Genomic DNA, 15,668 nt, shown 5'->3' on the forward strand with positions numbered 1-15,668 from the left:
CTGATGTGATAGACCTTTCCTGATGGCTTTCCAGGCTGTCTTGGGCTGTAAATCTCTTTCACTGTTGTTTTGTGGCTTCTGCTGCTCTAGAAATTGTTTACAGTCATTTTTGCAGGTATTTTATGGGCTATGTGAGGAGAGTTATAGTAGTTCTATCCTTCTACTCCACCATCTTGGCTCCACGTCCCCAGTCTATTTCTTTAAGGTGTTATTTTCTTCAGTATTTTTTGAGGTTCCCTTTAGCAAGCTGTTGATTTGATTTTCATGATTTTTGCGTCAGTCTCATTTCTCTTCCCAATTTATCCTCTACTCTTATATAATTTTCAAAATCCCTTTTGAGCTCCTGCATGACCTGCATTCATTTCATATTCCTTTCAGAGGCTTTTGATATAGGAGCTTTGAGTCTACTCTCTTCAGGTTGTATGTCATGATCTTTCTTGTCATTAATGTAAGATTCTGTAGTTTGAATTCTTTTACAATGTTTACTCATTTTTCCAGTCAAACCCTTAACTTTTTAACTCTTTGCCATGGTTGAACTCTGCTCCAGTGAGGGTGGAGGTGGAGCGGGTATACTGTACCGACTTCAGGGATTTTATATCAACCACTTGATTCCCCACCATGTGTGGGCCCAGAACTCTGGAAAAAACCTCTGTCACTGCTACTGCACCTGCTGTAGCCACTTCTGCTTGTCCTGCTACTGGTTGCCACCATGACCATAATCCCCATTGTCCTGAGGCTGTGGCTGGACCCTGCATACCATGTGCTCCTCCTTCACCCAGGTCCACAGAGTTTTCCCACTGACATTTTTGGCATCTGCGGCATGAGAAATATCTAAACTGCCACAGCTGCCAATGATTCATGCCCCTGAGGCCTGCTCTGCCTAGTCTGTACAGTGTAGCCCAGGCTGGACTGTGTTCTGCTCCCTGCTAAGTGAAAAAGGCCCTTCCTTTCAAGTTTCCACATTGTCTTGGGCTGGAGATTTGTTTCACTCAGTCATTTTGTGGGTTCTGTAGCTCTAGAATTTGTTTAGCGTCATTTTTATACTTTGTAGGAGAGCTCAAGGAAATCCCTCTATTTACTCCACCATCTTTGCTCTGACTCTCTTTTGGGACACTTTAAACAGCAAAAATGTAGTTTGCCTTAAAAATACCAAGTGAATGAGGCATAGAATGAGGATTTTAGCAGGTTAGTAAATGTACAGATAACTTCTAAATTAAATAATGAAAACACCATACAGAAGGTGGCAGTTTAGTTGGGGAAAATTTCAATAGGTAGAGAAGTTAAGGGACAAATACAGGAGGAAGGCTAGGAGAAGAGGAGAGAATGAAAAATCACAATGGTTTATTTGGGTAGAGTGAATATAATAAGCAGACTTCTTTGGGAGCTATACACAGCTATATTCCCCAAAAGGGGAAAGGTAGAACACCACTAAAAATGGAGTGCCAGATGAAGGCATTAGGATTTCAGCACATAAATGATGAAGAGCCCTGTAAGGTTCCAATGTTAGTGCATGTCACTGAGCCAAATTGGGAACTCCTTTGAAATTTCATTCTGATACTTGTGGGTGGCCATTCAGCTCTGACAATTTCATTTTACTTGAAAGGTTTTTTTAATGCCTGCCAACTGGAAAGCACTTTAATGTTTTATATAGAATGACATTGCATCGACTTGACTATTGCCATCTTAATACCGATACTTTCCCTTCAGTAAAAGGTTAAATGATTATATTCATGACAGTGTGATTTGTGTTATCCTCAGCCTGGTAAATTACAGTCCACAGCATGGGCAAAGCAGTGGAGGGCTGACAAACAATGTTGTCTCTCCACATCATAGAAATTTTCAATTAATACCTTGATAGATTTCAAAGTAATGGAAGTCCAGTGATAAACATTTCTGAGGGGGAGAATTTTTAATTACTTTTTTTTTTAAATTTCAAATGAATAAAAGAGGCAACCATAATTTTAAAGATGTTTAAATACTTTGGGTTTTATATATATATATCTATATATATAATATACCTATAATATATCATTTAAACCAGATAACCTATTTTTTAAAAGATCAAAAATTGAAAATGGACAATGTGTGGCATTGTCATTGCCTATAACAATGGTATCCAGAGGTTAAACTGATGCAAGTTTTTGCTACAAGAGGACTAAAATAGTCCAGAAAGTTCCTGAACAACCATCTAATTTAACTTGTTAGAGAGAGATGGCTGCAAAACACAATATGGTATTATATCATAAACTCATTTGAAAAATTATATGACAAAATGGACCATTATCAACAGTATTGTGTCATAATGCAAAGAGAAGCAGTGGAAAGTAAAATATATTAAAGAAAACTTAGAAAGATATATAATTATCTGAAGTCATTTAAAGGCAATTGAATCATAAATATGACAGTATGCCTGTAAACAGAAGAAAAATGGGGAAAATTTTCAAAAAAATCATGATAATGAACTATTTTCTTCATCAAGGACAATGGAAGCACCAAAATTGAGACATAGTCCTAGAAAGTTGTGAAAATCATCCAGTTTGAATCAAATATACATAGAGAATATTATGCCAGAATGACACAATTGTTGGAGCCTTGAGGAAATGATATGAATACAATATACATGAAGGAAGGAAAGATACCAAAGTCATGTGGGGGAAATATCTCAGACTTATTCACGTTGAAAATCATCAGTAACGATCAATGGTATGCCAACTCTTGCACATATGCAAAATCTTTTAAAAGTCATGTATTTATGAATCAAGGTCATTCTGTATGAGGGTATTCATAAGTAAAATTTTAAAATAAATATATAATGTATTTATTTTTCAGTTCTCAACATTCACTTCCACAAGAATTTGAATTCAAAATTTTCTCCCCATCTCTCCTCACCCCACCCCCATCCCGGGACAACTTGCACCTATGCACCCTTTCCTCCACTCTGCCCTCCCATCACCCCTCCCCTCCTTGTATCATCTGCCCCTGTATTTCTCTGTAGGGCAAAATAGATTTCTATACCCCATTGCCTGTGCACCTTATTTTCTAGGAGCATGCTAAAACAATTGTTAATGTTCATTATTAAAGCCTTGAGTTTCATGTGCTCTCACTTCCTCCCTCCCCATCTACCCTCATTGAAGAAACAAGTAATTCAACATAGGTCATACATATGTAGCCATGGAAAACACTTTCATAGTAGTTGTGTTTTGATATCCTGCCCTCTATTTATTCCATTCTCTCCCTTGTCTTGTCCTCCAATAATAATGTTTGCTTCTGATTATTCTTTTCTCCAATTTGTTGTCCCTTCTAGTATCTTCCCATTCCTATTCCCTTCTCCTCTGTCTTCATACAGGGTAAAATAGATTTCCATATCCAATTGAATGTGTGTTATTCCCTCTTCAAGCCAAATCCCATGAAAGTAAAGCTTATTTACCTTCATCTCCCCCCTCTTCCCTTCCATTGAAAAAACTCTTTCTTGTCTCTTTTATATGACATGATTTGCTACGTTCTATCCCTCCCTTTCTCTTATACCTAGTACATTCCACTCAACAGTACATTTCATTTTTTTTAGGTATTCTCCCTTCATATTCAGCTTACTCAGTGCCCTCTAGTATATACATAAACATACACCCATGTAGATTTTTTTTGTTTGTCCTTCCTTGCCGAAGAAGACCATGCCATCAGAGAAATAATGGCATGACTTGCACTTGACTTTGCTTTGAGTGAGGGAGGGCTGTGCAGGTCACCAGCCTCACTTCTTCTCCACAGCCATCTGAATCCAGTGACCAGATATTCATCAGGATGAATGGAGATTACCCAGGATGAGGCAATTGGAGTTAAGTGACTTGTCCAAGGCCACACAGTTAGTGAGTGTCAAGTGTCTGAGGTGAGATTTGAACTCAGGCCCATGCTATCCACTGCACCACCTACCTGCCTTAATGTACATGTACACACCTACACATATATAATGTATACATACATATACACCCATGCACACCTACATGAAGCTGCCCCGTGCTCCACTCTTTCCCAGATAAAAAAGAGCTTTCTTACTGACCTTTGAAGCTATCTTTGGTATGTGTGTGTTGAGAAATCTGGAAACTGCAGCAGCCACCTGTGACTCAGTACTCTGCAGTATTCTCAGTACTCTCCAGTCCCATCTGTGACTTGTTTGCTCCACTCCTAGCCCAGTGAGATAGACGTTTCCTGTCAGCCATCCTGTCTTGGGCTGGAAATGTTTCACTATTTTATTTTGTGACTTCTGCTGATGTAGAATTTGCTTAGAGTCATTTTTTACAGGTATTTTAAGGTCTATGAGGGGAGAGCTAGAGTACAACCTTTGTTCTACTCCACCATCTTGACTCTGCCCACATAACTGGCTTTTTTGCAAGCAATATTGAACAATGTACCACATATTTGACCTTTAATTAAATGAAAGGTGTACTGACTAAAAGTTCTCACTGTAATTAGTGTGTATTGATAATGAGCAAAAACATTAGGTTCAATCAATTAAAATGACATCTTAGCAGTTCCTAATGATCAATTCACTTAATGACATATATGCCCAAATTTTGTATGATATAACATAAGCATAAGACTATTTAACAATTAAAAATCTTTCTTTCATGATGCTACTAGGCATTTTTGAATGCTACTAAATTTTTTTTTGCTTCTTTCTGGTTTCATTATTATTTATTATGCATGTTAATTTTTTTCAATAAAATGGAAAAATAAATGGACTATATTGTTCCCATGATCTCTTTCACTTATGTGGTCTATGATTCTAGATAGTGATGATCCTTCAACTTTTTGCATATACCATGGAATCCAGCAACTTAGTGAAGCATAGTACCTTCTAAGACAAAAAAAAATAAGTGTATATAATTATAGAAGAAACCAACTGTATTGAAATACAGTTATAGGTCATATTAAAATATGTTTACAGGCCACCAACTTGAAAATCCCTACCATGTGATGTTGTGATTTTCCATTTCTGTTACATTTCGATTGTTTTTACCTTGGAAGATCACTTAAGATGTCTTTTTTTAAATTAAAAATCTATAACAAAAACATAAATATGAAAAACCCCAGTAATGTTATTTTTCTAGTTAGTAGAATAAAAATCATTTTATACATAAGCAAAGGCATTCATTCCACTTTAGTATATTTTTTCTGATTATTAAATTAAACCATAACAGCAAATGAATATTACATGATTCACTATTATAAAAATGCTAACATAAAACATTACCAAAAGGCATTTTAAATAAACCATATTTAACACTTCATAGAAGGAAAATTTCTAAGATAGAAAAGAAAATATAGACATCTACTCCATGGAACTTAAAATATGAAAGTGTGTAATGTCATCAAGGCAAATAAATATAAAATTGCTAGTGTCATTGTAGAAACAACAAATTTTGAGAAATCTGTTATGAGTTGTCAGAAAGAAATTCAGAGTTATTTCTCCCTTTAACAGCTGTGGAATTAGGATAGGGTACTGTCTAGAATTATTCTGGAGGATGAATAGGACAATGCTGCCACATTTAGAGAGAAGCATGAGAGCTGTTCCACATTAGTCATTTAGGAAAATGTATGCGGTCTTATAGCTAACAGTAATAGAGAAAAGTCTAACCTTTCAGGATTGTACATAATACACCATTGGAGCAGTAATAGCTGTCCCCCAAGCTCCCAACATGATGAGTCACCATGAGAACTGGAAGAGTAGACCCAGATGTAGTGCTACACTAATTTTGGAAGGGAGCGCAGAGATCATCAGTCCAACACATGACCAAAGTATGAATCTTCTCCCTAAAAAACAGTCTTGTGGCCTTCACTTAAAATGACAACAAAAACAACAACAACCAAATGTGAGAAACTCCCTACCTTCAGAGGTTATCAATTTCATTCATCAATGGATCTAGTTGTTAGAAAATTCCTCCTTCTTAGTCAAAACTTAGTTTTTCTGTTACTGTCACCCTTTGGTTTTAATAATGTCCTGAGATGAAGTAAGAAATGACTAATCATTCACACAAATGAAAACCCTTCAGGTATTTGAAGGTAGTTATCATAGTTCATCTACATTTTCTTTTCATTAAGATACATTTCTCTGTGTACTTCAACGTATTCTTATACTTTCCAGTCTCCTCAACATGCTGGTTACCATTGACTGAATACTATTTGCCAAAGCATTTCTAATATGCATTTCAGCCTCCATATAGTTCAAGTGTGGTCCAACCAAGATATACTATATTAGGTTTATTACTTCCCACATTATGACACACCTCTTCCTACACCCATGACTTTTGCCAACTATGTGCCTCATAAAAGGTACTTGATTGTTTAGGCAAGTTCCATAATCATATTTTCCTTCAGATGCACTATTCTTTATTTTTGTTCTTCCTTACCACCCATTTAATGCCTCTCCTCAGCTTATTCATTCTATTAGAAACTCAAATGTTTCATGAAATCTTAGTTTAATTTCCTTTTTAAGAGCATGTCTGCCAAGATTACTTGAGACTATTGTCAGATGAACCATAATGTTCACCCAAAGCACTGATGCTCCTGCAATTTGTACCTGCCATCATGTCTAATAACAAGGCAAGAGACCAGAATGTACTGGTGTTTTTTTGTTTGCTTGTTTGGGTTTTTTTTGTTTTGTTTTGTTTTTCCCTGAGTGTCCTGCAGCCTGGCATGAAATGCCACTGTCTATAAATGCTCTGAAGTCAGCTACAGTTATAAGCTGACTTAGTAGGATCCAAAGTACCTTCTCTTATACAGGATACTAGGCATACAGAATATAAGTGAGTAAAACTGATAATATTGGACATACACACAATTTACCCAATCAAAAGGATTAAATTACAGAGGGGTATAGTTTTAAGCATAAATGCATTTAATTCAAGAAACATTTATTTAAAGTGACTACAACGACACACCAATGTGCTTAGAACTAGAGAAATAAAGATGAAAAATTTCTTTAAAAAGCTTATGGTCTACTGAGGGGAAAAAGTGAAATTAGAATAAAATATTGTATGAATATATAATAAATATGTATGTAAATATAAAACCAACGTGTATAAGTATAAAAATAAAATATGCATGTATGTGTAATAGAAGGTAGAGAATCATGGGGTATTGTTGAGAATCAGAGAAGGTTTTCAAGGAGAATGAAATAAGATAGAACATTTCTATTATAAACACTAAGAAAAAACTTTAGTGGAAGAATTGACAACAAAGTTGTCAGAAGTTGAAGAATGTTAATAACTGACCATCCAGTACCAAAGAATTAAATAATCACTTTCCCTGGGATAGAAATAAAACAAATTTTAAAAATAATCACTCAGAATGATCATCATAGTATAGCCTAAGATGATTCTAAAGTTTTGTTTAAATTATCAGCAGTCACAAGTGATCATAATATGGTGTTTTAAAGTATGTGATTCTGGGGGCGGAGCCAAGATGGTGGACTAAAAAGACACATTTATGCAGGGTCCTCCCCACAGTTCATAAAATACCTGTAGAGAGGGACTCTCAACAAATTTTGGAGAAGCAGAAGTGGAGAACTTCAGAGTGGAGGAGATTTCCAGCCCACAGTGACCTGAAAGGCCCTTGGAAATGCCGGTAACACTGGACCCAGAGCCAAGCATGGAGCTCAGCCCAGTCTTGGCCAAGCAGCTCAGCACGTTGAGACTCTGGGAGGAGGACACCTCTGGGGCAGAATCTCCAGTCCCAGCAGCAGGTCATCAGATCCCTTGGCCCACAGGTGCCAAAGGTCAGTGACGGGGTTTTATCAGCAGACCAGGAAGGGAGAAGTGCCTTCCCATAGCTCCGGCCACAGGCAGCAGCCACAGAGTCTGCACAGCAGCCCCTACAGAAGCTCCATTGCTGGAGCATAAAAACCCCTGAGGGCATTGAAGAGCTGAGTCTTACCACAGCCTTGGGTGGAGGCCCTGGGTTAGCTGGACTTTGTCTCAAACTGAATGGTGGCCCTGCCTACCCAGCTTATCTGAAAATCAGCCCCCAATGCTGACTTGGGAACTGGAGGCCAAGTAGCTGTGGAGAGATATCTGCTAAGATTCTGGGCACAAAAATCCCTCTCTGCATCCAGACCAGTACACATTTGATTGTGCCACCTTGGAGGAACTGAGGTTTCACAGATTCCCAGAGTATACCTTACTCTTGACAAAGGACCCAAAAGTCAAGTAACTGGTTGGGAAAATGCCCAAAAAAGGGAAAAAAAATAAGACCATAAAAGGTTACTTTCTTGGTGAACAGATATCGCTTCCCATCCTTTCAGAGAAGGAAGAACAATACTTACCATCAGGGAAAGACTTAAAATTCTTTCTGTATCCTAAACATCCAAAATAAATATTCAATGGGCTCAGTCCATGGAAGAGCTCAAAAAGGATTTTGAAAATCAAGTTAGAGAGGTGAAGGAAATACTGTGAAGAGAAATGAGAAAGATGCAAGAAAAGCATGAAAAGCAGGTCAATACCTTGCTAAAGTAGACCCAAAAAAGTTCTGAAGAAAGTAACACCTTGAAAAATAGGCTAACTCAATTGGCAAAAGAGGTTCAAAAAGTCAATGAGGAGAAGAATGCTTTCAAAAGCAGAATTAGCCAAATGGAAAAGGAGGTCCAAAAGCTCAATGAAGACAATAGTTCCTTCAAAATTAGAATGGAAGAGATAGAGGCTAATGACTTTATGAGAAACCAAGAAATCACAAAACAAAACCAAAAGAATGAAAAAATGGAAGATAATGTGAAATAACTCATTGGAAAAACAACTGACCTGGAAAACAGATCCAGAAGAGACAATTTAAAAATTATGGGACTACCTGAAAGCCATGATCAAAAAAAGAGCCTAGACATCATCTTTCATGAAATTATCAAGGAAAACTGTTCTGATATTCTAGAACCAGAGGGCAAAATAAGTATTCAAGGAATCCACGAATCACCTCCTGAAAGAGATCCAAAAAGAGAAACTCCTAGGAACATTGTGGCCAAATTCCAGAGTTCCCAGGTCAAGGAGAAAATATTGCAAGAAGCTAGAAAGAAAGAATTCAAGTATTGTGGAAATACAATCAGGATAACACAAGATCTAGCTGCTTCTACATTAAGGGATTGAAGGGCATGGGATATGATATTCCAGAAGTCAAAGGAAGTAGGACTAAAACCAAGAATCACCTACCCAGCAAAACTGAGTATAATACTTCAGGGGAAACAATGGTCTTTCAATGAAATTGAGGACTTTCAAGCATTCTTGATGAAAAGGCCAGAGCTGAAAAGAAAATTTGACCTTCAAACACAGGAATGAAGAGAAGCATGAAAGGCAAACAGCAAAGAGAAGTCATAAGGGAATTTACTAAAGTTGAACATTTACATTCCTACATGGAAAGACGATATTTGTAACTCTTGAAACTTTTCAGTATCTGGGTAGTTGGTGGGATTACACACACACACATGCACACACGCATACACACATGGAGACAGAGTGCACAGAGTGAATTGAAGAGGATGGGATGATATCTTAAAAAAATCAAGCAGTGAGAGAGAAATATATTGGGAGGAGAAAGGGAAAAATGGAATGGGGCAAATTATCTCTCATAAAAGAGGCAAGCAAAAGACTTTTCAGTGGAGGGGAAAAAAGGGGAGGTGAGAGAAAAACATGAAGTCTACTCTCATCACATTCCACTAAAGAAAGGAATAAAATGCACACTCATTTTGGTATGAAAACCTATCTTACAATACAGGAAAGTTGGCGAGAAGGGCATAGGAGGGGTGGGAAGGATGTTGGAGGGGAGGGCAGTGGGAGGAGGGAGCAATTTGAGGTCAACACTCTTGGGGAGGGACAGGATCCAAAGAGAGAACAGAAGAAATGGGGGGCAGTATAGGATGGAGGGAAATATAGTTAGTCTTACACAACATGACTATTATGCAAGTCATTTGCAAGACTACAAAGATATGACCTATATTGAATGGCTTGTTTCCCAAAGGGAATGGGTGGGGAGGGAGGGAGGGATGAAGAGAAGTTGGAAGTCAAAGTTTTAGGAATAACTGTCGACTACTATTCTTGCAGGTAGGAAATAGGAATACAGGTAATGAGGTGTAGAAAGTTATCTTGCCCTACAGGACAAAAGAGAAGATGGGGACAAGGGAAGGGAGGGATGATAGAAGAGAGGGCAGATTGGTGATAGGGGCAATCAGAATGGTCAGTGTTTTGGGGTGGGGGGAGAGGAAAAATGGGGAGAAAATTTGGAACCCAAAATTTTGTGAAAATGAATGTTAGAAGTTAAATAAATAAATTTTAAAAAAGTATATGATTCTAATGTTTTCAACAACCATTTTTTAAGTATCTCCATACAAGTCTGCAAAATACAGTGATATATGAAAGATGTTTTTAGTCTGTCGAAAGTGAGATTGAAAATTATGGAAATCCATGGAATATCTTCAGTTAAACATAGAATGAGAAACTTCAGCAATTAATAATCGTAGCGGTAATAGTAATAACAATAAAAGTGGCAATTACATATCAATTTGCAAATTGCAATGAATTTAGCATATTATCTCAGCTGATAAACAAGTGTCTGCACAAGAGTAAGTACAACTATGTCTTAGGATAGATGAAATTTTATTCCTGTAGGAGCTTTAAAGTTTGAATTCTGTAATATCGATCACAATGTCAAAGAATTATTTTATATTGATAAAAAAATAACAAAATTCATTTGGAATAACAAAATGTCAAGAATATCAGTGGAATCAATGAAAAAATGTAAAGGAAGGTGACCTAGGAATTCAAGATTTCAAATGATATTACAAACCTGTGATCAACCAAACAATCTGATACTGACTTAGAAATAGAATGGTGGATCAGTGGAATAGATTAATGTAATACATATCTGTAAGTGACCATAGCTATCTAGTGCTGGATAAACTCAAAGATCCAAACTTTTCAGGTAAGAACTCAATATTTGACTTAAAAAAATTGCTGAAAAAAACTAGAAAACAATTTGGCGGAAAGAAGGGATAGACGAACATTTCACATCATTTAACAAGATAAGGTCAAAATAGATAAATGATTTTTAGACACGCAGGGTGACATCATAAGTAAATTATGGGAGCAAGGAAGTCTGTACATGTCAGTTAGATCTATGGATATGCTGACAGTGTCTGACCAAACAAGAGAGAATTATAGGAGGTAAAATAAATAATTTTGATTATATGAAATTGAAAAGTTTTTGCACAAATAAAACTAATGTTGCCAAAATTTGAAGGCAAAGATGAAACTGTTGGGGGGAGGGAGATTTGCAAAAAAGTTTCTGTGATGAAGAAGGATTTGTTTCTCAAACACATAGGGAACTGAACTGAATTTATTTTAAAAAAGCACCACTGACTAGTTGATAAATAATCAAGGGATATGAACAGGCACTTTTCAAAAAATGAAATCAAAGCCATCAATAGTCATATGAAAATAAAATGTTCTAAACCACTACTGATCAGAGATATGCAATAAATGACTCTGAAATATCACCTCATATGTATCATATTGGCTAATATGACAGAAAAGAAAAATGACAAATATTGGAAGGAATGTTGAAAAATTGGAATACATGTACTGTTAGTGGAGTTTTGAACTAATCCAACAATTCTGAAGAAAAATTTGGAACTACACTTAAAGGGTTATAAAACTGTCAATGTACTTTTACTCAGCAATATTACTATTAAGTCTGCATCCCAAAGAGATCAAAGGAAAAGGGATAGTATGCTTTTGTAGAAAATATAATACCTCTTTTTTGTGGTGGAAAACAATTAGAAATTGAAGAGCTATCTGTCAGTTGAAGAATGACTGTACATGTTATGGCATACAATTGTAATGGATTACTATTGTGCTATAAGAAATGACAAGCAAAATGGTTTCAGAAGAAACCTGAGAATATTTATATGAACTGATGCAAGGTGGAATGAGCAGAACCAGGTGAACATGGTACAGTGACATCAAGTTTGTATGATAATGAAGTGTGAATGATTTAGATATTCTCAGCAATATAATTATCCAAGACAATTCCAAAAGACCTGTGATGAAAATGCTATCCATCTCCAAGGAGACAACTAATGAGCTCTGAATGAAGATTGAAGTACACTTTCTTCAGCTTTATTTTTACTGTTTTATTTTGTTTATGTTTTCTTTTACAATATGGCTAATATGTAAATTATTTCCTATGACTTTACGTGTGTATTTAATGTTATATTGCTTGCCTTCTCAAGGGTGGGGGAGAAGCTTGAAAAAGGAAGAGATATTGGAATTTAAAATTTTCAACATAATTTTCATTAACTTTTACATCAAATTGGGAAATAACTAATGAAATAAATATAAAAAATTAAAACCTTAAATTTGAAAGAAAACAATAACCTGAATTTCTTGTCCATCATTATTGTTCTAATTACAACTCTTTTTGATCTTACACTTGACTGTTTAATCTCATGTACTTCTTAACATAATTCCTGTGAGTCTAAATTAGACACAAATAGGAGCTTTCCATGGAATAACGGCTTTAGATTTATGTATTTTGGAAGCATATGTAAATACTTAACTGAAACCTAAAGTCCATGGTTGTATTCTGCATATACATATATATACACACATGTATATACATATGTACACACATGTATATATGTATATATATTCTACACACACATACTGTGTGTGTATCCCTCCAACTATTTTTTTTTCTGCAACCTAGTTTGTGATTCTTTAATAGCTTGTGCTGTGTGGCTTTGTTATGACAAAAATATGTGTTCAAATATGCGATTGTTTTTAATAGCTCATATATTTTTGGGAGTTCAGTTTTATCATGTCAGACACAACATAGATAATTGTAGAAGCAACAATATAAATTAATTACTTATGCAGTTGGTATTTGATTCCATGCCACCCAAGAGTGCAATAAAAATTTGGCTACTACTAGAAAATCTTTTATGAATAAATCTCAATTTCCATAGATCAGAATTTTAAACGGTGAAAGAAAGTTTCATCATCCTTTAGATATTTAATTCAAAGAGAAGTCTCAAGCTAACTACAAAGGTGATCATGATCAAGAGTCACAGAAATGCAACATATAGCATCATCATAAAGAATCATCCAATCCTGGAAGTAGAATGTATCATAGAAGTCGTTTTATCCAACCCACTCATTTTGTAGATAAGCTAAATTAAGACAATTGAGGCCAAGTGACTTGCCCATGGTCATACAAATATTTAAGTTGCCAATAGATTTAAAATTTAGGATTGTAGGTCTGAAAATTTGAATCAATCCTCATTAATTGGTATCCCACTAATATGGGAATTAGAATAATTTGGAAAATGGTTGGAATCACATTTGCCTCCTCATTATTTTTTCTTTTGTGCTTAAAAATTACTTAATTGGTGTGGGTATTTCCGTCTATCCATGAAGTTTACATGTCTTAGTGTTTGATACTTTGTGAGTCACAGTAGCCAAAAATAAAATCATCTCTGGGCATGCTTTCTTCTAGTAATGAGCCTATTAAAATTAGCTAGGCCAAGGATAGAAGAACTACAACACAAAGCTGCTGTGGTTAAGATTCTATTAGAATACCCTTTACATTCAGGTATTTAAAAAGAATACAGATAAACAGGAGATTCACTCATTGTGAGTTGACTATGATGGAATGATATCCAAAAGAAAAGAAAAGAAAACTTAAGAGGTGAGAAAGAGGGAATCACTGGAGAAGGGAGAAAGGGGAGGTAGAATATAGTAAATTATCTCACATAAAAGAGGCACAAATGAGTTTTTGCAGTGGAGGAAATGTTGGGGGAAGGTATCAAGGAACATTTCAAATTCATTGTTATTAAAATTGGCTGAGAGAGAGAGAGCAGCATCCAACTCATTTGGCTATAGAAATATAACTTATCTTGGAAGTAAGAGGGAGGGGGATAAGAAAAGGAGGAGATCTGACAGAAAGGAGAGAAAATTGGGAGAGATTGTGATCAGAAAGAAAGCAGTATTAAGGAGTGGCAGAATATACAATTTATCATGTGCAACAAAGTTCAGAAGAGTAAGAGATAGAGAAATTTTATTTAAAGTAACTATAGATATTTTAAAATAATTGGAGGTCTACCTGCCAAGACAAACTCTGGGACTATGTGAAAACAATTGAAAAAATACTTTTCACACAAAATATATTATATCTAAGAAAATGAAATTAAAAAAAACAATTGCTCATGAGTACGTCAATACAGTAAAATAAAATTGAAAATTCTACTTCATTTACTTTTTCAGTGACTAACTAAACTATCAATAAATATTTTATAAAACTAGAAAAAATAATAAAATTTATAAGGATTAAAATAGGTCAAGAATTTCAAGGGACTTACTGGAAAAAAAAAATATATCAAGTGGCCTATCCTTAGCAGATCTTAAACTCCATTAGACAGCAGTAATCATTGAAACAATCTGTTATTGACTAAAAATTAGAAGGGTGGATCATTGGAATTGATTAGGTGCACAATACACAGTAGTAAATTGCAATGGTAATCTTGAATGTGATCAATCAAATTTCCAAGCTTTTGGAACAAGAACTCATTATTTGACATGAACTACTGGTAAACCTGGAAAATAATTTGGCAGAAACTCATATAAACCAACATCTTACATCCTATATAATAATGTCAAAATGAGTGTATTATTTAGACATAAAGGGTGATACCATAAACAAATTACAACAATATGGAATAGTTTATCTGTCAGATTCATAGATAAGAGAAGAATTGATGACTAAACAAGAGATAGAGACCATTATATGATATTAAATGGATAATTCTTATTATGTCAAATTTTTAAAAAAGGTTTATACAAACAAAACGAATGCAAAAAAGATCAGAAGGAAAGCAGAACGCTAGAGTCAACTTTACAGCAAGTGTCTCTGGTAAAGGCCTCATTTATCAAATTTATAGAGAATTGAGTCAAATTTATAATAATACAAATAATTTCCCAATTGATAAATGAGCAAAAGACAGAAAGTTTTCCAAAAAATCAAAACATTAAAAATCATATGAAAAAAATTCTCTAGATCATCACTGAAATGTAAATTAAAACAACTTAATGATACTACTTCACATCTATAAGACTGGCTAATATGACATAGAAGAAAAATTACAAATGCTGGAGGTGATGTAGAAAAACTGGGACACTAATGCACTGTGGTAACGTTATAAATGATCTAACCATTCTAAAGAACAAGCTGGAACTATATCCAAAGGGCTATGAATCTTTGCTTACCCTTTTACCCTAGGAAAAGGGAAACAGGCCGATTAAAACAAACATTTCTAGCAGCAAGTTTTGTGATGGCAAATAAGTGGAAATTGAGGGAATGCTCATCATTTGGGGAATTGTCGAACAAGCTATGACGTGATTACAATGGAATGTTATTGTGCTATAAGAAATTGCAAGTATGCTCTCAAAAATACCTGGAAATACTTTACATGAACCGATGAAAAATGAAGAGGACAAAACCAAGAAATAATTGTTCACAGTGATGGCAATATTTTACAACAATCACCTGTAAATAACTTAGATATTATCAGCACCACAACCCAAGACAATTCCAAAAGACTCAGGAGAAAAAAATACTGGAGAAATTTCTGACAGAGTCTGAAT

This window comes from Notamacropus eugenii, chromosome 6 (genome assembly GCF_028372415.1).
Source record: "Notamacropus eugenii isolate mMacEug1 chromosome 6, mMacEug1.pri_v2, whole genome shotgun sequence".
Classification (NCBI taxonomy): domain Eukaryota; kingdom Metazoa; phylum Chordata; class Mammalia; order Diprotodontia; family Macropodidae; genus Notamacropus; species Notamacropus eugenii.